Raw genomic sequence first — 22165 nt, forward strand, 5'->3', positions numbered from 1 at the left:
TGAGAAATATAGCTGAGGAGGACGCCTAACTGCATTAACGCTTACCAAAACCAACCTAATTTTGCCTAAGATAAGGTGAACCTGAACCAGCCAAAACCAACCTACCCTAACTTAGCCTAACCTATATTAAAGTAGTCTAACCTAATGCACTTTAACCTATCCTAACCTAACCTTACCCTACCCTAACCTTACCCAAACCTCACCTAACCTACCTTACCCCACCCTAACCTAACCTGTAACTGAAGAATCACCTTCTCATTCATTTTACATTACGCATATTCTAACGAACCCATTCAATTTATGTATTATCACCGTCAACGAAGATTGTTCATGATTAATGGCATCGTATGTATATAGGAAACATAATTATAATTTGATTAGGAAAATGATGTAGGTTTGAAAACTTCAGTGGCTTCCTTTCCCAGCAATACTGCATTTGGCAGAAGAGATTTCCTTGGATTTGAGTAGTAACAGATATATAATGTGTAATATGTGTAGCGCATAGTACTTAAGAAGCACATATTTCATGATGATCATGTGAATTTAAGTCCTTGAGACGACGTTACGACCCTCGAGCACGACGGTACGACCCTCGAGCACAACGTTACGACCCTCGAGCACGACGGTACGACCCTCGAGCACAACGGTACGACCCTCGAGCACAACGGTACGACCACTGATTATGATTGCCTCTCCTTTGATGTCAAACGCCCGGCCGTCATACATAAGGTTTGCACTGTCGTGCTAAAGGGTCGCACCTTCGTACTTAAGGGTCGCTACCTTCGTACTCAAGGGTCGCTACCTTCGTACTCAAGGGTCGCTACCTTCGTACTCAAGGGTCGCTACCTTCGTACTCAAGGGTCGCTACCTTCGTACTCAAGGGTCGTACTTTCCCGTTATTCGTTAAAACCTTTCGACAGTACTCGATATTGTCAAGCGATTTACATGAATGCGATTTTTTTTTATTTTCTTTCTACACACCGTTAAACAAATTATCAATTACCATTGTCACTTAGGAGTTCAGGTAGCATCTTGTGTGTGTGTGTGTGTGTGTGTGTGTGTGTGTGTCACAGTTGCCATGCATGTGTCAAATTAACATGTATAAAGACTAATACGATGCATCATAATTGCTCTGAACCCAAATAATTTTGCAGTTGCAGAAACGACTTGATCTGCAGCAGCTTTGCAGCTTTCTGCCATAGTAAGGCATGATCTGCCGTTCAAAGTTCAGTAAATGATATCGAATCGGCATTTAAAAGTTTTGTCTTCCAACGAACCAAACGTCTTTCACATTCTTAATTTCAACCGTAACTGAAACCTTAGGAGACCAATGACCATTGAGGATCTGATTCTTTGAGCCAATCAGAGCTTCCTTTGCTTAGAGCCAATCAATGAACATAGATAAGGAAATTAATCAATAGTATCCAATATGAATCGAGTATTTAGTGATGAATGACCTTCGTGGAGACAATCATCTTGGTTCAGCCATCGATCAGCGTCCATTAGAGAGAGCAAGGGCATCCAAGAATAGCTGTAAGCCAATCAGCGTCGAGTTAATCTCAGCCAGTGAGCGGGCACGACGCCAGATCTCTCCACCAATCAACGATTAGCTTTCATTCACAGGAGCCGAGGAATTACGTAGTAGCCCATGACGGATGGTGACGTATGATATGTTCCCATGAACCGTTTTCTGTCGTGTGTGTATGCAATATCATTATGCCAATACCTTAATGATGATTATCTACGAATCTGTATATTTTTGTTAATATCTTTTCATTATCTATCGTTCAGTTGCTTATATATCTACTTTCAATCTTCCATTTATTTCACGTTAATATCTGCAGTAACTTTACTTCGCGTTTATTAACTTTCTTTTATTGTCTCTTATTACAACGTCTGTTACCCCCCCCCCCCCCCTCGATAATTTTGTCCCAGTTTATCTAACATTCGTGTGTAAAAAACTTTTAATAACAATTATTTCATTGTAATGTAATTATATATGTAATTCGTACTTGTTTGTTATGAGTTTGCAGAATTTGTTTTCAGTATTAGTGATTAATGTGGTTTAAATTGGCATCTGTTACTAATGAAGAAGAAATATGAGTAGTTCGTATGAAATACTAATTACGACCAGAATGAATTAATATCAAACATCAACTAGGACTAATTAGTGGCAACTACTGAATAGCGTCAGTTAGTATCAGGTGAGTTAGGGTCATTGAGTATCGGCTATCATTTAGGACCAGTTAGTATCATTCTACTACTACTACTACTACTACTACTACTACTACTACTACTACGTCATGGTTCATAAGGACGGTGTGAGTGAGTGTGCTACACCTGAGGAAGCTCTTCAAGATTTCTTCGTACGTGGTTGTCACTTGGCTTTGACGGCCTTAATGATTAACCTCGGTAGTTCATAGGGCTAATCACCTTACCCCCAACCTCCCCCCTCCTAAAAAAAAAACAGACCCGACGAACACTGTGAACAACTAAGGGGGTTTGGGTGTGTGTGTGGGGGGGGGGGGGGTGGTTAGAGAGAATTGGATATCAGTACAGTAGTTACGGTCCAACACACACACACACACACACACACACACACACACACTCTCATGTACGTTCTGTACATGACTTATGTTACGTCTCCTGCCTTAATGACCCGACCTAAATGATCGTCATTATGAATAACGACGTAACATAACGAAGTGTCTCATTAGGCAGTACTGAAGCACTGGTGTACCTCACATCCAACGTCAAAAGGTCGAATCTCGTTAGTAATACGAATGTGGTAAGCGGAGGTCAAGTTACAATTTAGCATTATTCTTGATGGTAACAAATGAACTATGGGAAGCGTCATCAAATGGTCTCATTATCGGTCGTTTAAGCTTACGGTAGAATGTTGTAATGGTTTAAGGCGATCACTTGAGAATGGAGTGTAATAAGATGATATAATCTATGACGCTGTATGTACATATTATTCACTATGTCATGTCCTTCCCAGTAACTTGATTTGGTAGTTTTAAAAGGACAGTTCATTTTTTTTGCATCCCCCAAAGTTGGTAAATGCATTTCCTGTCTTTTTTTTTTCTTTTACTATCGTCTGTATAATCAAGGGCCGCCCTTAGTTTTGCCTTGCATCTCTGTGGCTGGATTCTCCTACATCACCAGCCCCTCAGATGTACTGGTTATAAAAAGATGTTGATGAAACCTCAGCAGCTGGAGAGGAAAGAGAAAGAAGATGAAAGAGACACACGATGGAAACAAACACAGTTAGTTTAAAGTAATCGTGTAGAATTAATTGTAATTTCCCGAGAATCACATATATGAATATCGCTCTAAAGAAACCAAAATGGGAAGAGTAAAAGAAATGTATGTTTAAATGAAATGAAACGTTTAACAAAAATGCCAGTACAGTGAAAGAGTGAATATTTAGAATGGATAAAAGAACAAATTCTCAATATTCGTTAAGCTGTAACTTCGTAACATTGACATTATATAGAAAATATATGACAGATTAAGAATTGTGGTTATTGATACTCAAGAAAATGGAGATAGATATAAGAAAACAATTCAGCAATACTCTGTATATCGATGCCGAAGTCACATTAAGAATTAAAAGTGTTAGGGGATTCGAAGTCAGGTTCTCACTTTTATTTTTTCGTATCTTTTTTCTACTTTACCACGGTCGAACGAGGGAGAACTAATCTAAGCCTCGTAAGCTAAACAATAGATAGAGTCGGCAGTTTTTTCTATTTCTTTTTTTAGATCATGGAATGATTTCTCCATCAGCTGACCAATTCACCAGTTGGAGAAGGATGTTAGGGGCGCTCTGATTGGTCAAGAACAACAGCCAATCAGCGTGGGTCTTTGTTAACTGTATTAGGCGTCCGATTGGTTGGGATTTACAGCCAATCACTGGAAATGTCTGCTGTTATCTGGTGTCCTGTGATTGGATGTGAGTGGCAGGTTTTGATGATCTCTGATTGGAACTCTACCTCGGCGCTTCTGATTGGGTTAGCGGAGCCCACAGTTACTGAAGATCTCCGTAGTTAGGGCAGAACTGTTTATCGCGTGTTGATTTTCATCCAGTCAGCGTAATTCTGTGGTGTTCTGTGTCCTAGCCGATGTCGTGTTCTCTGTGGTCGATATACTGGCCTTAATTAAGAATTTTATTCGTAATTTACGTGACATTGATTATTATCCGTGTTCACATTCAGAACATTTGAGAATATGAAGATGGGAATGATAGCCAACATCTTCATTCATAACTACATATGGTTAACAGCGATATACATTGGGGCAACAGACGTACGTGAACTAACAATACACACATAGAATGAAGACGATTCACGAGGGAGAAAAGTAACTAAATGTTGTGAGGTGCAAGAACACAAGGGAAAACAACCAATAAATGCGTGTAAAATGTAGTTAAACAATATTCGTGTTGAATGCAGTGGGGAGATAACGTAGCCACCCCATCGTCAGGACAATAACGCCCCATCCTCCACCGTAATTGATAAAAATGCGCACAACGAAAGGAAATGCTGAGTGACTGCGCACGCCGCGCGCGTCCTTTGTTTTTCGGTTCCTATTTCGTAAATGGATTTATGGCATCATGACATCAGGCCATCCAGAGAATAGGAGGTTCTTGTGCTAGATTGTCACGTGATTCATTTTATGTAAGTTGTATTACGTCACTTCTCGTGTGAATCTTAAATCTTCTTTTTCCTTTTAAATGATCACGTTCGTTGAGCTTAATGATGAACATCCTCTTTATAATGTAATGATGAGGGATGATTCCATCTTGGTTCCTTCTGGTTTAATCTCCTTTTTTTCTCCTCTTGGCAAAATGATGGTTTAATGATGATGATGATGATCCAAAACCTGTGTTGTGTTGATGGCAGCTTCGTCTGAGGCACCTGTTAGTATATTGGTCGGTTTTGTTCCGTTTAATCCCATTGGCACGACAGAATGACCTTGGAGCACGACGGTACGACCCTTCAGTACGACACTCTGACCTGATCCTTAAGGGATAAGGTCGAAGGTCTCGCGTTCAGAAGATTCAATATAACGTTCATAACAGTGGAAAAAGCACCCTTATTTACACTTTCAGTCACAGAAAACGTGAGAACGTACATGTTTTCAAGCGTACTTACATACATACGAACTTACTAACGTACATCTTAAACGGTGGTAACAGAAATGAAAAATTATTGGAATGCATTTTCAACAGATGACAAGAGGTGCATACATTTCAAACCTATAATAATAATAATAATGATAATACTAATGATAATAATAATAAAAACAATGATAAAGATAATGCCTTTAAGATCTGTGGCCACAAATAAGGGAAGACTTAGTAGCGACGGGTGAATTATTTCCCAAGTCTTTTGCTGTTTCGTGAAGCTTTAACTCACTCACTGGGAAGAATAGTGGTCTTCTAAAACTTCTCAATGATAAATTGATGACATGAAAGATAAACTTTTTCCTCTACGTAAATATAGGATGAAAATGACGGTCAGGTCATATCTGGTATCCTTGCTACCAATCCATTATTATTATTATTATTATTATTATTATTATTATTATTATTATTATTATCATTATCATTATTATTATTGATAGTAGTAGTAGTAGACCCTAAGACATTTTTATGTGGTTTTTATGTTATGTTGGTGTGTTTATGGCATGAACACACAACTAATTTAGTGATGGTTTTGGAGAGAGAGAGAGAGAGAGAGAGAGAGAGAGAGAGAGAGAGTCCCGTCACCCAACTTATCATTCCCACACGTCACAAGAGACCGATTCATGACGTCACAGGAAATCGATCCGTGACGCCACAGGTCCCCCCCCCAGCCCAGTGGTGGTCGGTGTTACATGTTGTCATGGCGGCCATCATGAAGGCATGTATTTTTCATTATCTCGAGAATTGTGTTGTTACACTGTAACGGGGTCTTTGTGAGGTGAGCCGTTGAGCATGACGGTACGACCTCGCCAACACCACGACGGTACGACACCTGAGCACGACAGTATGATTCTGTACGTGCGACGGTACGACCCTTCAGATGACGGTATGTTGATTCAGGTCAGAGGTCGTGCCATCATACCAAAGGGTCGTGCCGGAAGGTCGTTACCTTCGTGCCGAGATGGTCGTACCTTCGTGCTGATGAGGTCGTACCGTCGTGCTCAAGGGTCGTCCCATGGTCGTGATCAGAACAAGGGAACTCTGCCAGACTCTGGTCTGGTCGGTCAGGTAATGTGACACAGATCCCGTCTTGCTCCGCACAACTGTTCGTGTCTGTGTAGAGGTGTGGCTGTATATCTGCAGGCTGTCCACTTAAACTGCTGAGAGGTCGTTAAAATGTCAGGCAGAGAAGCAGTCCCTTGACTAACGACCTTACAGCACACACACACACACACACACACACACACATACACACACACACACACACACACACATACACACACACACACACACACACACACACACATACACACACACACACACACACGCCATACAGGATTCGTTACAGATGTCCTTCAGCAGCTGATTCTTGGTCACTTCTGGCCATTCTGCCTCCTTGTCGTCCTCGTCTGGTTGCAGGGTCGTCAGTTAGCTCCTGTTCTCGTGTTCCAGCCATCCTTTCATAGCGCCAGTAGGATCTTTTGATCATTTCCTCCACTGGGGTGGACGTATAGGAAAAGACAGTGATGCCATACGCAGTGGGCAGGACTTTCAAAGTGGTACCGGGAGAGGCAGCAACGTGATGGGATGTGGGAAACTCCCCATTATTATTCTATCTATAGGTTGATCAAAGATCTCATATCTCACGAAGGTGAGATATGAGATAGAAGACTTAGACACCTTATATAGGAGGACTGGATCAGTTTAACATTTTGGAGGTTTGTCCAAGACTACGTCCCTGTAGATCCTTGTTTACATATTGTACGAGACATTTGTCGTATGCTGCTTCGCTGCCAGGCATGTAACGTCTTTCTGGAGCACTGTCAGGCATTCGTACAAATGTATGGTACTACTGAAGTGTTTTTCTGATCAACACATATGATTGTGAAAGGGTTTACATTACTAATATCAGCTTTTCACGAATAACTGTATTGTGTGAGGGCGTAGACATCGTACAGCTAGCAATGACATCCCAACGTGTATATCATTGTATAGAATTAAAACTACAGGCTGTGGCGTTTGGCAACAATCCGTAAGATGCCACAGCAAGCTTTAATAAGCGTATATTTACGCTCCAGTCACATAGAATACGGAAAATCACCGGAGCGTATACTCCTCAGCCACAGTGAATGGAGATCAAGAAAAGAAAAAGATCCTAAGGGACAGTGGAAAGTCAGCGCCATCTCTTGTGTGAGGCGCCAACCAAACCCAAAATGTGTGTTTGTTTGTCTCTGGGCAACACGTTCCCAATTAGTGGTTAGGGTCCACTTCATACCAGTCTCCTGCCTGGGTCTCTTGGTAATTCCATCTTTAGTGTTTCTTCCTCTCTTTTGGCTTTTTTTTTTTGTCTTTTTTTCTTTATTCCTCTTCCCGATCCTCTCACCTTACTCGCCATATCCCGAGCCAATGTCGAAACCCATATATCCCCACCCACCACAGTGTGTCCCCCAGAGATAAGGGGGTGTTTGGGTGAGAGACGGGTGGGGGAGTGGGAGGAGAGGATGGTGGTAAGAGGTAGACAAGTTTTAGGAGACAAGAATGGCAAGACGCCAAGAAGAATGAAGAGGAAGGAGAAGAGAAGGAGAAGGAGAAGGAGGAGGAGGAGGAGGAGGAGGAAGATACAACAGAGAAAGAAGAATATGGAAGAGGTTAAGAAGAGGGGAAGATAGAACGAAGAAGGTTGAAAAGAGAAGCTATAATACATCAGGCTTGGAAGCAGAAGATTATAAAGACAAGAAGAAAGAGAAATGAAAAGGAGAAACGTAGGAAGAGAGACTGAAGAAGCAATAAGCGAAAGTACATTCAGTGGAAGCAGCAGAGGAGGAAACGAAAGAATGAAAAGCAGAGAAAATGACTAATTCAGGAGAGAACAATGACCAAGAGAAAGCAGTAAGGGTAGAGAGAAAAATTGACGTGCCAACAATACCATCAAAGCCGTAAAAGCGCAGGATATTGTGTTTGCATGGTTTGTTTACATTGGTGACGTCACACTGTGACGTCACATCGTGATAGTTTCCCATTTCTCCGTAATGTTTGGCGCCGCTGTGATCGCCCGGTGTGTACCGTTGTTTAAGCGTTCTCTCGTAATCTTGTTTTCCTTTGACCTCTTGTGATTATTTGCCTGTGTCCTTTTCTGACCAGTTTCTCCGTGCCCTCTGATGTCTGTCCCTTCCACAGCAACGACAGCACTGACCTTGCTTTTTTGTCGTTTCGTTGTCTTCACTGCTTGCATATTCGTGATTCATGATGTTTCCTGTGACCTCACTTTCCCATGAATCTCGATACCCCCCCCCCCCCCCCCCCGGAAACTACCTCTTATATGAGTACAGTCCTGCTTAACCTCCACATCAAGACACTATACACAACACCAAGACATATACACACCACATCAAGACATTATCCACCACAGCAAGATATACATACCACTGTAACACACTGTACGCCATACGAAAACAACACATACGCCACACCAGGGCTCTTGACATCATAAATATACTAAACATTATACAATATACTATACATTACACACTAGGCTGTGAAAGCCGGGGCGTCATACATTGATACAGTGAGCAGGGTTGATGTGCTCATCTCCGGGGTAAGCGACCCTCGGAAATGGCCAAGTTCCGGCAATGTGAATTGCTGTGAAGATACCCGGGGCTGCGCTGAGAATGTCCAGGGCTTAGCAAGGCTCACAGGGGAATGGCTGGGATCAGCGAGTGCCCTGAGAATACCTCAGATTTACTGAGAAAGAATATTTTGAATTCATCATGGTTTAAGTCGGAGCAACTGGGACTTACTGATGCCCGAGGAATATCTAAGATGTATCGAAGAAATAAGAATATCTTGAGCTTGTTAAGGATGGGTGAGAATATATATAGTACAGGAGTTAGGAGTGTCCCAGTGAGGATACATAAGGCTTAGCAAGGTCATCTGCAAGAGACTTATTGAGCGAATATCGAGGAGTAGGGAGTGATATGACAGCACGTATGGTGATAATGGTAGGTACATGACAGCAGGTTTATGGCATAAGATATTCAGGATTAGGCATCTCGCTGTGGAAGATAAATGATAAGGCGCCATGACGCACTTGTCGCACGGTATCGTAGTGCACATAACACGAGAGGAGTAATGCACGGATCATAGCCGTCTCGGATGGAAGGAAGACAGATTATGATGAAAAAAGCCAAGAATTAATTAGAGCTGCTTCGGTGTTTACAGACCTGACTTTTAAAGACGAAGAAGAGAACAAAGGAGGAACAGAAGTTCACAGCTTTGATGTTTGAGGAAGGAGAAGACACAGCCAGCCCTCGTGTGGCTAGTTTTCACCATAAAAACTATGGGAAGACCAACCAAGAGAGATGGCATGAACTCGTTGGTGTTATTAAGGGAACATAAAAGCACCACATAGGAAGTCTACAGCTTGAAAACAGAACCCACGTGGATTGGATGTTTGAATTATTTTTTCCCCTTCTCTACACTTCAACCTTATTATGCCCTTGAGCACGACCTTGGCACGAACCTGATGTATGATGGATTGGTCCTTCGTCAAAGGTCAGGTCATAGAGGCCAAAGAGGTTCTCAGAATCCTCCTTCACACAGAGGTTCTCAGAATCCTCCTTCACCTTTGGAAATTGATTATCTTGTCTTTTGTCTAAAAACGTTTAAGTTCGATGTTGTGGTAGGAGTGAGAACCGGTGAGTGAAGAAAGGTTTAATGATCCAGTCAAGTCGCTTTGTAGCAAATACATAGACATCTTTGTTCAAGTAAACAGCAATAATATGAAACTCACTTTAGGTAAATAATTCTTTTTCATTTCTTTGATGTTTAAGTATATTATTTAATGACCTGCGGTGATTAGCAAGTTCATTAGGGTCTCATCTAATGATTGTGGGCTGTGTGTGTGTGTGTGTGTGTGTGTGTGTGTGTGTGTGTGTGTGTGTGTGTTATGGTGACATGGTGTATACAATGCTGTGTGGTGTGTTTGTTGCAATGTTTATGGTATCATAAGTGTTGCGTGGTGTTGGAAGGCTATTTTATAATGTTTGACGGTGTTGTGTTGTGTTACAGTTTGTTGGGGTGCTGTGTTGTGCAACAGAATGTTGTGTTGCGTGATGTTGTGGAGTGTGGTCGCGGGGAAAGGTCTGTTAATCCGTTTTTGCGTTCCCAGCGAGCACCACTGGCGCATGATTAGCTGATCACTGTTACAGCACCATTTCAACACCACCGTTCCACCAGAGTCGTAACACCGTAACACCTAATATAGCCTGACTGTAAACAAGTTCGCCATTACCATTGCCTTCCAAGGATTTTTAAAAATGGCTGAGTATCAAAACCCTTTACCGAGAAGCTGGAACACGATACACAATGGTTCGCTTCCCCCGCTAGCATCTTTCCTTCACGTGAGGTGGAGGTGGTTACCTTTACGTGGCTCCACAACAACAATACTTGAGGATTATGTTCCCTCTTTTACTGGTTGTCCTACCCCCTTTGTGACGGGGGTCCGTCAAAAGATGAAACACCAAAGATGTTCTTTAGCATCACATTTCTCTGTAAACAAGGAGAGGTTATCCTCAGGAACGGTATTTATTTGTGGGTGTCTGGCAGCTCGCTGTTCAGGCACGGTGGGGGATTTGGTTCTGTATATCCTCAAGTGATCTGCTTGCTTGTATGATGGTATTGAATTCATGTGATTACGAACTCAACAACAGGCGGACCTCCGCACCCGACTGAGATTTTAAGAACCACGTATTCTGTCAGTACGTCTAAGCGTATTATCCTGTCTCACAGGCGCAGTGATAGTTCTCCTCTGTGTTCCCACTCTGGTTTACGTTCAGTTCGTTGGGGTGGGGAGGCGGGGGGGGGGGGTTCAGGTTGGGAACTATGACTGAAGTTAACGAATTGGAGAGCGTGTGTGTCCTCACTTGCTAATGAACTGTTAAGTAAATTTGTTCGAAAACTTTTCATTCAATTTTTTTTAAGGGGGTGTGGGGTGGGGGGCTGGGGATCTCTGAATTTCAATGTGTGAGGTAAGTGGTGTAGTGTGGTGGAGTGTGGTGGAGTGTGGTGTAGTGTGGTGGAGTGTGGTATACGGTAGTGTTCTATGGTGTTATGTGGTACTGGATAGAGAATACTGTGGTGTTTTGCGTACAACATGCTCACGTTATTCCAGCTGGTCCAGTCTGAGCCACGTGCTGGTTTTCTTCATAATTTCAATAACGCATTAGTGGCCAGTATGTGGTCTGAGGGTTAAATAAAACCTGTTGGCCGGAGATGAAGTGAATGGCGACTTGTGGACCCTGAGCAAGCACTGGACTAACTTGTAAGAAAACAGATGACGTGATTTTCCTGTCATTCCATTGTTCGTCGCGCACGTGTGTGTGTGTGTGTGTGTGTGTGTGTGTGTTCTGACCCTGACCGCCTCTGATACGCACCTGCAGACGCTCATAGACATACAGAAACTTTCTACAGGATGTGAATTACTACTTCGTGAAAAAAAAGGGCTTGTGTAAGGGCTAATTGATATAATACGTGTTCCATGTTCTTGTTCATCAGTGTTCTGTAGCCATACAACCTTCCCCTCCCACTGGCTAATGAAACAAGCTTACGGATCTCATTAAATATGCATGTCTTTTTCTTCCCCACCCACCCCCCCCCCCCCCCCCCCAGTCCCCTCCCCTCCCTTTTAATTTTGTCTTCTAAGCGAATGAAAATGTTCAGAGCTTTTCGATCAGTTGCAACAAGTTTCGCTAATGGAATACAGTTTGTTTCGGTTGTTATGGCTTAATTTCTTCAGTAATTCTCGTGATGTTAACAAGGCTTTTGTGTTATGTATGCTCGCTCCATACTCTTGTTTTTTGAGGGACTGGCTGACGGAGTGAGCACAACGACCCACGCAGGGAGCATTAAGACCAGCGGAATGAAGGATACGAACACACGAAGCGAGCGTAGCGAATCCACAGAGCGAGCATAACGACCCACGAAGCGAGCATAAAGCCACAGCGGGCACAAAGACCCATAACCATACAGCAACCCACGAAGCGAGCATAACGACTCTCGTAGCGATCATAAAGACCCACGAAGCGAGTGTATCAACTGCACACAGCGAGCATACCGACCAACGGAGCGAGTATCGCAGATACCCACAGAGTGAGCTTAGCAGATACCCACGTAGCAAGCATAAAGAACGCATGATGCAAGCACACCAGACTAGCAGGTTCAAGTAGGCCTCCGGCCGACACTGCGATGACGCCCTGGGGCGGGCCTACAGCGCTTTTGTTCCGGGGGTTGAATTAGGGATCTGGGTTACCCAGGGAAACTGTAATTAAATTCCCCTCATCAACCCCGCACTCGTGTGTGTGTGTGTGTGTGTGTTTCAACTCCAACATTACCGCTCATATTTGTATAACATTCAAATGCTTTTTAGCGATCATGACCGGGAGCCTCCTGGATACACCAGTGCATGAGGATAAATGAAATAATTGCATTACATTCAGACCACACATGACCTGGTGCCTTCAGACCCGCAGTCTGATTGGTCAGCCTCGTTGCCAGACGGACCAATCAGAGGTCACGTTGTGAGTCGTATTGAGATGAATGACCTATAATGAAGCAAGACAAAGGCGATTTTTTTCCTTTTTAATTTTTTAGTGTAGATCTCCATAAAATTATCAGATTTTAAGATTTATGCAGGACAGTAACTCATCAGAATATATATATATATATATATATATATATATATATATATATATATATATATATATATATATATATATATATATATATTGCCACAGAGGTTTAAGATGAAAATAAACAAATGTGTTAATTTACGAAACAATCCGTCGGCCTCCATGGAACTTCCGTAAGCATAACGTTGATTGGCTGGAAACTTATCCATTCTTGGACCTGATTGGGTGAATTGTGTTTGACCCACGAGATGACGTATTCATTCTTTCTTGTGATTGGTTGAAGGCATGTCTGTTCTCGTTGCCTGATTGGCCGAAATTGTTTTTCTTTACGACAAACGTTTCTCCTGGAGATGATTACTGTTACGAGCCTTGGATATGATGACCTGACCTTTGACCTGACCTTTAAGGATGAGGTCAAAGGCCGGCTGTCATACCCAAGGATCAGGTAGTCATCTCGACTTTAAAAGCCACAGGTTCATGCGCACCACTCAGGTCCGGCAACTGTACCGTCAGGTCCGGCAACTGTACCGTCAGGTCCGGCAACTGTACCGTCAGGTCCGGCAGCTGTACCGTCAGGTCCGGCAGCTGTACCGTCAGGTCCGGCAACTGTACCGTCAGGTCCGGCAACTGTACCGTCAGGTCCGGCAGCTGTACCGTCAGGTCCGGCAGCTGTACCGTCAGGTCCGGCAGCTGTACCGTCAGGTTTGGCAGCTGTACCGTCAGGTCCGGCAACTGTACCGTCAGGTCCGGCAACTGTACCGTCAGGTCCGGCAACTGTACCGTCAGGTCCGGCAGCTGTACCGTCAGGTCCGGCAGCTGTACCGTCAGGTCCGGCAACTGTACCGTCAGGTCCGGCAACTGTACCGTCAGGTCCGGCAACTGTGCCGTCAGGTCTGGCAGCTGTACCGTCAGGTCCGGCAACTGTACCGTCAGGTCCGGCGACTCTCTGTTGTTGTTCATCCGGGGAGGGGGAGGGGGGGGGGGTCTTCGGAGAGGGTCTCTTCTCGTTCAGTCAGTATAATTATCGTACACTAAAGGACAAGGATATTGTACGAATTTATGGTACATGATTGTCGTACAAAATGGAATGTTAATGTACTCAGAAAACGGAAGGTTTGTGGTCGTACGCTTTGGGATCAAGGTCTTATACCGGGGGCAGTGGAATCATCATATCAAAGTCTTCATTTCTCATTCCAAGGGGAAACTTCAACCCTCTTGCCGCAGTGTATATCCTTTTTGCATAAATTCATGCAAAATATCTTACACAAGTTTTCAAAGTTATAATTTAAAAAGTTAAAATAGCCGTACTCTCCTCACCAATAGTGCTGCGGCACCATTATTTTAAAGTTATAGGGATTAGCATCACGATATACCTATTCCTCCGACAGTGAAGGGGAATATAATGAGACTAAAACGAAGGGGGAAAATGGTAATAGTTACGTGTGTTCACAGACGCCAAAAATAACCACCTCTTCAGAGCCATCTGTTGTCGCGAGTATCAACCAGGGGAAACTAGACGTCCCTTCGCGTCCTGATGCTTTCACATCTTACTTAACCAGTCGTAATACGTCGTCCGTGATAGACGTAAGTTCCTGTTCACACAAATGGACGTTTGGTCGTCAATATACCACATCGTTCCCCAGAGAGTCTCGCTACTCCACCAGATTAAGAAGTTTCAAAAACTCTTGCATTTTCCATACTTTTTCAAAAGTCAACGAAACCTCAAACGAAGGATAAAACAAGATTAAAACCTCCATGATTGTCGCCTAAGACCAGTATTTTCCTACTCATATGCTGGTCCAGCCTTGTGGTGACATCACTTAGACACTGTAGTGCTTAGCGTGGATTTGGAGGATCCCGCACTCCATACTCGAGTACATCAGTAGCATAACTTGACCAGATGGTGTAGTTAGGTAGAATACCTTCACACACACACACACACACACACACACACACATATATATATATATATATATATATATATATATATATATATATATATATTTTTTTTTTTTTTTTCATACTATTAGCCATTTCCCGCGTTAGCAAAGTAGCGTTAAGAACAGAGGACTGAGCGTTTGAGGGAATATCCTCACCTGGCCCCCTTCTCGGTTCCTTCTTTAGGAGAACTAAAAAACGAGAGGGGAGGATTTCCAGCCCCCCCGTCACAGGGCAGTCTTCAAACTGTCCACAGCTTGAAAAGAATAATTTGAACAGATTTTCAGTCTTGTTAAGAATCTTGTTTATCATTTTACAACCGTCCTTCGTGAGAAAGCAGAGACCCATGTTCAGAATCCGAGGTCCAGACCTACGTGAACCCACACCCCCATTTCAAACCCATCCCATTGTTATCAGGGGATCTGGGGAATTACTACCCCCGTATATTGATGAAATAAAAACAATTAAAACATTCCTCTTGCTTGAGCTGTACAATCATCATCGTACTTCAACTCTTAACAGCCATTTCCACCGATAATCGTTTTTTTTTTCGTCTTTACATTCCCTTTTCTCAGACATGTGTTATTTACCGACACTCCTCTGTTCTTATTTACGTCCGCTCCCTCACCTTAATCATCGCAAGAGCGGAAACTGGACTAGCAAGACCTTGGGAGGACGCATGACACATGTTATGGCTGGCAGTTCACCAGCGACCAGATGTTCCAGCTCTTGATGCACTGCTTTAGTTTCCCCGAGGGTTCGTCCAGCTGGGCCAACATGGGTACACCAGTTCGACCCTAGGCACCCCATAGTCCCTGCCAATTATATCTAACTGCCGCCTGGTTGCTTTAACGACGCAGTACAGAGGACAAACGGGCCCCCCTCCCCCTAAAGGCATTAAACTCGTGTACCATCAACATTTCTGACGACTGCTCCTTTCCGGCTGAAACATGTGGCGCCATCTTCTTCTCGGAGGATGAACTAATAGAGAACGGGAAATCCGGAGATACATAAAAGAAAACGTGATTGGTTTTGAAGTTGCCGGTTATTGCGATATTACAATCTTTTTTGTGTAAAACCAACTTTCTCTTGTAAATCGTTGAAGATATCACGTGCCGTTCTTCACGATGAGTATGACACACATATATATATATATACATGCACACATTGGTGTACATTTAGAGACACACATATGAACCCATTCCATATATGCCTGCACACATTCACTCACACACTCACTCACTCACACATACACACAAACACGCATATTTAGAAACATTGATTTTACTTTGTAAACCGGAAAACAAAATATTATGAAAATCACGACTGGTAAATCTAAAATTGGTTTCTATGAAAAAGGAACACAATCGAAACCAAATTTTAGTTTCTACTTTGTCTTATTAAATGTATATACAACATACCGACCGCAATATCCTCTCGGCAGAAGTCTCTCTGTCTGTCTGTCTCTTTTTCTCTCTCTCTCTCCTGTTAAGGGAGACACGTACCGAACACCATTTTCTGTATATCCGCCACTTTGCCTTGCTGACCATTAGATGTTTGAAGACTATTAAACCTCCCCGATTGACCATTAAACCTCTGCAGACCATTAAACCTTTGCAGGCCACGGATTCATTAAACCCAACAACAAGAACCGTTTTCTTCCCACATGAGTTTTCAGTTTGTCTTTCAACTTCGAACACAAAATTTACTCATTGGTAATACATCGGTGTGTTGGATGATACATCAACATGTTGGATGATACATCAACATGTTGGGTGATACATACATCGTGTTAAGTGATACATACATCAACGTGACCAGTAATACACCCGCCTGTTAGCTAATACATCCCCTCATCACAACACATAATTTATGGTTTAATATAACCTGTTGTTCTCTTGCCAACACCAGGTCTTCCTCATTATCATGGTGACGTCAGCACCTCGAGCAAGAACTCTCACCATGACATAAGCAGATGGTGTCTGGAGGTGGAGAGAGGAAGAAAAAATAACCTGGTAATTAACCGAGTAATTAACATTTCCATACAGGTAATTTACACTGATCTATCTATATTTTCCTATATTCTTTTTTCACCTTCTGTAAATATATTTATGGCGTCCTGATTTTCCTGTGGTGGGCTGTGGACAGAGTGGGCAAGACCTGGCGTTTAGCACTTAAGAATTTGCCTCAGAATTACTCCTCAAACCCCAGAATTGGTTCGTGAAGCCTCAGAATTGCTTCTCGCTGCCACAAAAAATGTTCGCACTTCCGAACCAGTTTGCCTGAGTGCGTGTAGAACACGTGGCCTAATGTGCCTGTCTGAAGTCTGAAATGACTGACTGAAATATGAAGGAACGGCAGAATGAACCAGTCGCCAGGCCGCTAAGCTTTGTGACCTTTGAAGCTGAAATGAAAGAAAAAAATAATGCATATTGAAGCCGAAATCCCTGATCTGTTTGTTAGCACGTGGAGCCTGGTGTCTTTAGGTCTGGTTTCATGGAAACCAGTTGGAAAATCAAAGATAAGTGGATGAAAGTCCTTGAATCTTTTTGTGATTTTTGAACCTTTAAGAAATGGCCAAATCACGCTTATATATACGCATGAACGACGTGTGGCTTAGTCTCGTTTTGCCTCGTGTGACCTGAGTCGACACCAGCGTGAGGGAACACCAGGCTGAAATCTATATTCTGAAGAGGTTTGACCTCTGACCTCATGAAATGTGAACCAAGACGCGATATATGAGGAGTGAGAATGTGACGTGTTTTTTTTTCTAACACTGCATCAAGGATTAGGGTCGTGGAGTTGACGATTGATCGGGTGGTCTGGGAACACAGACGTAATGGTCAGTCGGTGAGGTGTTAGAGAGAAATTGTGAGTCGAGATAAGACACAAAGATATTACATCCGCTTCCTCGTACGAGGGTGTCTTTACAGAGGAAAAAAAAAGGAACAGAAGGGAATGTGTGGACGGTAAAGAGGGCATAATTACCAAGTCAGTCACACCATAACGAGTCTGCAAGTCTCACTGACACCAGGCGAGGTTCTGTACACAGACCTGGGTCGCTACAGCCACTGTATCACGAGTCAGGGTCATAACCAAAACATTTTCTCAAGGGATGACCAAGGTATTTTCGCCAAGGGTTCATGCTTTAAGAAGTCGGCCTTCTTGAGGGCTGGTACCTCACAGCGAAGTGAGAAGGTTGGCTTGCCTTGCCACTTTCATCACTCCCACCTGTACACACGCCTGAGGGACGCGAGGGACTGGAGATTCCTCATCCTCTTACTGACTCGTCACTTAACAAAAACTTAGCTTCTAGCAAGGCTAGGGGGCTACGGGCCAGGCCTAGGACCAGCCCTCAGCGCTCACTACATATCTTGCTTGATTCAATGAAACTTTTTACCACCTCCAAGAACCAAGTTACAATGGCCATCTCTAGTAGCTTTGCCTCGTCTGACCTGCCACAGCGGGAAGGGGGTCGTTGTAACGTAGGCAAGCACGACCTGAGGTAATGATGAGGGGGTCGGGGGTTATGACCCAGTAATGTACATTCGTATAAGATAGGCTGTCATCAGGACTGCTATACACGCTGGTACTTAATTACTTATTACAGCAGTAGCCCAACACTTCACACCCACCATTAAAAGATACAGTGTCATAAAATACTACTGTGAAAAGTAAGTCTCTCTCTTTCGCTCTGTTGTTATATATATATATATATTATATATATTATACCGTTCTTTATGAACAAGATGGTGTTGCAAACAAACCCTTCTGGCAGTAAAAATGTACAATATGACTATAGTTCTGTTGTTAACTTGGAACACAAGAAACTCTCCAGTGGTGTGAGAACAGGTCACAGGCAACCCTCCACTGGGATGAGGTTATGACGTTGTAATTCCCTCATATTTCGGCTCGTCGTAAAGTGATGGGAAACATACAGTGGACTATAATCAGCTGAAGCACCGAGCTGAGGATTCACAATGTTCTTCCAGCACACTGGATACACGTAAAATATTGAATTCAACTTTTGACTGAAAGGATTATTCGTGGTTTGGAAAGGCCGAGTGTATTGGGTGTTAGTGGTGTGCAGACTGGCTGCTGCTCCAGAGGCTCGTCCCTCGAGCCTGGACGCCAAGCAAGTATAAGAAAACTTTTCCAATCGTCTGGAAGAGAGGGTGTGGAAGTTATAACTGCGCACTGACCATGACCTTATAATCTGTGTTTACAGCAGCTGGCTGGGGTGTTGCTGGCCTCATCCTCAGTGGACTGTCACAATTCCTGGAATTTCACTTAATATGTATTCTCTGCGAGGTGTCTGGAGGCCTGAAAGTGTGAAGCAAGGTCTAATTTGTAGGTTTTCGAGAGGTGTTGGCAGATCTGGAATCATTGTTTTCCTTCTCTTCTTGGAATATTAACAGCTGCTAATGTACTGTCTCCGCTGGCTATCTGGAATGCGGATGGCTTTCGAGTTGAGCTTCGATAGACAGTCTGGATCATAAGCAGCTCTGGAAACACTCTCTCTGGGGATATTCAAACCAGTTCCAAGTACGTGGCTGTGAATGTTAGTGTTCCTGGAAACATTAGCGAAGGGTTGCCGGAAATGTTGGCCCCCCACAGGGGCTCTTCCCCTTAAACAAGAGCAGTAGAGTGGCCACAGTGCTGGAAGTTCATGATATATTCTCTCTACGTTTCCCAAACTGCTCAACGCTGTTTCTTGTTTAATCTCAGCGGATCGCGTGGCATGCTGGACAGCCCTTCGTATTTTGTCGCTGCGTACGGTCTGGTATGCTGTGGGGTTCATACAACATGTATTTGCTCTGAATTATCTGGGAACCTGGAAGCCTAAATGAATAGTAATCTTCAAGGATGGTGTAAAGAGGCCTACATTATCTCAATGTATTTCAGGCCTCAAGATCCCGCATGACGCACACCATCATTCTTTTGTCTCTCGTTTCTGGCTACAAGAGAAGCCATCCAGGTTTGAAGGGTTCAGTACCTTGTTTCCAGAGCGACAAGACAGTGTGCCCGGAACAGCATTTTCAATCGGCCAGATACATATATTTCAAGGACAACAGCTGTTGTGTGTTCCTTGTTGCACCAGTGTGGTTGTTACCACAACAGTTGTATTGTCTTAGTAGGTCCATGTGGGTAGGATGCTCCCACCGTCTGTAATCTTGTAAAGAAATTTGTTTTAGCGAAATTATACTTCATAGGTGTGTGTGTGTGTGTGTGTGTGTGTGTGTGTGTGTGTGTTGGGGGCAGGGACTCGCATGATTTTATGGAATAGCTGACAGCGCTGAACAGAGGAGCCAAGAAGCTCACGATTACTTTCTAACTCTGCTCTAACTTGCCTCAATTAACAGCCCGGATCATGGTCAACGTTATTGCCAAACTCTTAGTTTCTGAGATCTTTTTTGTTTTTTCTTAAGTTTATTTAGTAAATTTTTGTCCTTGCTAAACAGATGTCAACAAACCATCAGCTGATTCAGGACGGTAACTAATGGTTTCCATGGCAACCACAAGTGGGACATCAGCTGTGATTGCTAAGTGGGAGCGACTTGTATATTTTGGGGAGCTATCGGCATTACGTAAACAACGTAGTCTTTTAGGACTGATCTTGGAACTGCTGGAATGATGTAAATAAAGAAACTAAAAGGCGGTGAAAAGAGATTGTGTCGTAGTAAATAATTTGTTTCAGGAGAAGCTGAACAATTTGGACCACAATTATTACTCGCAAGAATGTTGGAGTTGTTTGTTAGTTTACTCAGTTGGAGAATGAAATTATCGACATAATAGCTGCCATGAATGTAAGGAATATGATCTGCACGACAGAAACTTTGGCAAGTTGTATGAGGCCCAGTAACTTGGGGAGAGATCGGTGGGTCCAGTCAGCAGTTTGAGAGAATTAGTCATTTCAAAACAGCCTAAATTGTTTGGAATTTGTGAGGGCGAAATATTAATGTTCAAATTTTGATCGAACTGAAACAAATAAACTGTTGGGTTTGGGATAAGTGTGTGTGTGTGTGTGTGTGTAATGATTCGCAAGGACTGTGATCCAATCCATAATGGTCTGGGTAAGAGGATAACCAGGATTTTGAATTAGATCTTCCAGTAACGATAAGGATTTACACACCACCTTAAAGATCCGTGAAGGAAAAAAAAAATACCCTGGTGTATGTATCCTTCAGGAGAAAACTGCAAGGTTGGCAGGGAATTTCCTGGCGACGTTGTCAGGCCGGTGATTTTGGCGGGGAACTTTCCCAACACGTGACCTCACTGCAGAAAACGACCCCCCACGACCCCCCTCCCCCCCCCCGCAAGTCAGCTCCCCCGTCAAAAAAAAAAAAAACCCTATGGCACTGAGTCGAATCTATTCAGGTCGTGACCTGTGGTACCGAATCTGGTCAGGCAGGTCAGGTCATGACCTGTGGAATCAAGTCTGGTCGCCTCAGGTCATGAGACGTGGTACTAAAGGCTGGCAACAAATCTGGTCTAGTCCATGACCTGTTGCCACGAGTCAGGTCCAGTGAAGGACCCGTAACAACGAGTCTTAGTCTTCCCAAGTCACATAGTCTCTCTCTCTCTCTCTCTCTCTCTCTCTCTCTCTCTCTCTCTCTCTCTCTCTCTCTGGAGCCGATGATGGACGTGCCACAGTTTGCCCACACACACATCTGGGGTCCAGCATCATCACCATGGCCTCTCTCCCTCCCTCTCTCTCCCCACTCTCACTCACTCCTTCATGTGTCGACCCGGGACCCGTTTTTCTTGTTCTCGGTAAATATAATGTGTTGTGTTGACCCAGTGGTCTCTCTCGGTAGGCTCTGTGGATATGAAACATGTTGACCAAGGCATTTCTCTCCGTGGCCTTTGGAAGGTGTCGAACCTGTGGCCTCTTGTTATGGATCAGTGAGAAATAGGACGTGTTGACCCCGTGTTCTGTTCACGAGGTTTTGTATTTCATAAACTGCATTTATCAGCTCCTTCCTCATAGATAATTTCAGATGAAAAATTATGAACTCGCCTTTAATACTACAGAATTTTGTAAACATTCACTTATTTTGACCCTGGTTCACACTTAGCGGATACTTTTATATATGTCTAAATGTGTTATTCCGTGCGAATTCTTCATGAAAATTTGTAAATACGTAAACCTGTTAACCCAGCGCCCTCTTGGCGTCAGCGACTGAATCGAAATAAATCGATACATGAATAATGTAAATCACAACACCAAATCTTCAGTCTCCTCACACATGATACAGTACAAATTGTTCTTTGATAACAGGGGAGTGAGAGGAGAGGCAGCAGACCCATCCCCCTCACAGCGCTCTGGGAAACCCGTCAGACACAGAAGGTC

General features: G+C 43.4%; 1 protein-coding gene across 2 annotated transcripts in view; it reads right to left on the minus strand.

The window, feature by feature from the left end:
• The window catches only part of LOC139756274 (uncharacterized), a 490501-nt gene that overhangs the window by 44304 nt on the left and 424032 nt on the right, over nt 1–22165 (minus strand). The window lies entirely within an intron of this gene.

The sequence above is a fragment of the Panulirus ornatus genome, chromosome 21, assembly GCF_036320965.1.
Source record: "Panulirus ornatus isolate Po-2019 chromosome 21, ASM3632096v1, whole genome shotgun sequence".
Classification (NCBI taxonomy): Eukaryota; Metazoa; Arthropoda; class Malacostraca; order Decapoda; family Palinuridae; genus Panulirus; species Panulirus ornatus.